The following is a 1,897-nucleotide window of genomic DNA, read 5'->3' on the forward strand; positions in this document are numbered from 1 at the left end:
AATACCAAATCTCCTCCGGTTGATGCTTTCGTAATATTTGAACGACCCCATATGCATTCGAACGGTACACCAAATTCAAAAATTAAACTACTTCTTAAATTAAGTCTTCAAGAAATGTTAATAATCCGTTACATTTAGTATTTATATTTTACAGCATATATGCTAAAAGTTTATTTGGTACATCGTGCTTTTTCTTCGGACTTACTGCCATTCAATTTATAGCGAATACTTATTCTAATGCATGTGAGTATTACACACAATCCAGAGAAAATATTGAGAAATAGAAAAATAAGAAATTTATTTAAATTGGAAAATCGCGCTATATATTAAATATTTTTTTTGTGATACACAAATGTATCCACTGATCTTGAAATGAATCCACTTTTAGCAAAGTATGGGGTTGACCGTTCTCAATATAAGTGGAACCGGTTTTAGGGTATTTACACTATTAAACAAAATTAATGCTCACTTTTCTTAAATAAAAATAATGAAATTTGGCTTTTCTGTTATCGCTTTGACTGCATTCAAGGGGCTTACTTCAAACATTGTTTCTTGGGATATTGAATTGAAGAAAACGAAACTACTTTAAGGCTGAGCTGTTAAATTATGTCGTAAATGTAATTTGTTTAAAATTGTAAAAAGCATGTATGTTTTATGACTTATTAATATTTAGTAAAAGGTATGCTATTATAGCAGTTAGTGTAATTTATTGCAAAATATAGTTAAATTCGTGCTGAATACGTGTATACATGCACGTAAATAAATTGTGTGTATATAATATACATTTATTATGTATAGAGATGTAGAGAGAGATAGAGATATGCATAGGTTATCGATTAGGTTATAGGTTATATGCATCTGTTATTTCAAATAATGCTGTTAGGTCAAAGTTTACAAAAAAAATGCTTGACATTTTGAATTTAAATTTATCTTTTGGGGTGTTTATTACTGCTTGAGTCTTGAAATTGCCTACTCTAAATTAGAAAACAATGTTAATATGGTTTTTCGAAGCTCTGTCGCCAAGGAAAATAAAAACCCAGAATTTAAATGTCTTACACTTGAAGCAAAACGATTATTTTATACTATATGTACCATCTTTATGTTAAAAGCTGGGCTTTAGAACTGACCTTGTGGCCAAGGAACTGACAAATAACTTAAATATTTTAAAAAATAACGTTTTTCAAAAATCGCCAATTTGGTGACATTTTTCCACTTAAAGGAAAATTATCAAAATCACTGCTTTAATCTCAGTTTTGGCAAATTTTCATGAGTTCAAATAATGCCGCATTGGAATAAGTTATAATGTATCGAAAATAAAACCGCGAACTCTTCATTTCCAGAAAATTGTGGCTTTTCTCCATAATGACGTTTTGCGCCATTTTTAGATAAGCATCGATAACGCTAGCTTTAGATAGACTAAACTTATCCTAACTGTCACGAGTAACTAACTGTTGTAAACTCACAGCCAATTATGAAAATAGCATATTATTCGCAAAAAGCATTTCATATGACGACGAAGCCTTCGAAAAGCAACCTTCAGCAAAAAGTCAGAAAGCTAACCATCTGTGTAAATATGCTGCTCATCAGAATGATAATTGTTGTAGATCAGGGGTCGCCAAACTTTTTTGATCATCGACCCCTATATAATTTTTCGAAATCTCCATCGACCCCCACAAAAGTAATTTTCTGTTAATTAAGATAAAACTTTTAGATACTGTGTTTGTACATTTATTTTATGATTTTAAACATTTATTAAAGTAATAGTACATTGTGTAACAATAGTTTTATGAAAAATATATTAATATTGAAATTTAAATACCTTATTATTAAATAATAAGTAATTATGCATAAGTAGATATAATAAGTAAAGTAACTAAAGATTTACTGCTTCTTGATC

The sequence above is a fragment of the Parasteatoda tepidariorum genome, chromosome X1, assembly GCF_043381705.1.
Source record: "Parasteatoda tepidariorum isolate YZ-2023 chromosome X1, CAS_Ptep_4.0, whole genome shotgun sequence".
Taxonomy (NCBI): Eukaryota; Metazoa; Arthropoda; class Arachnida; order Araneae; family Theridiidae; genus Parasteatoda; species Parasteatoda tepidariorum.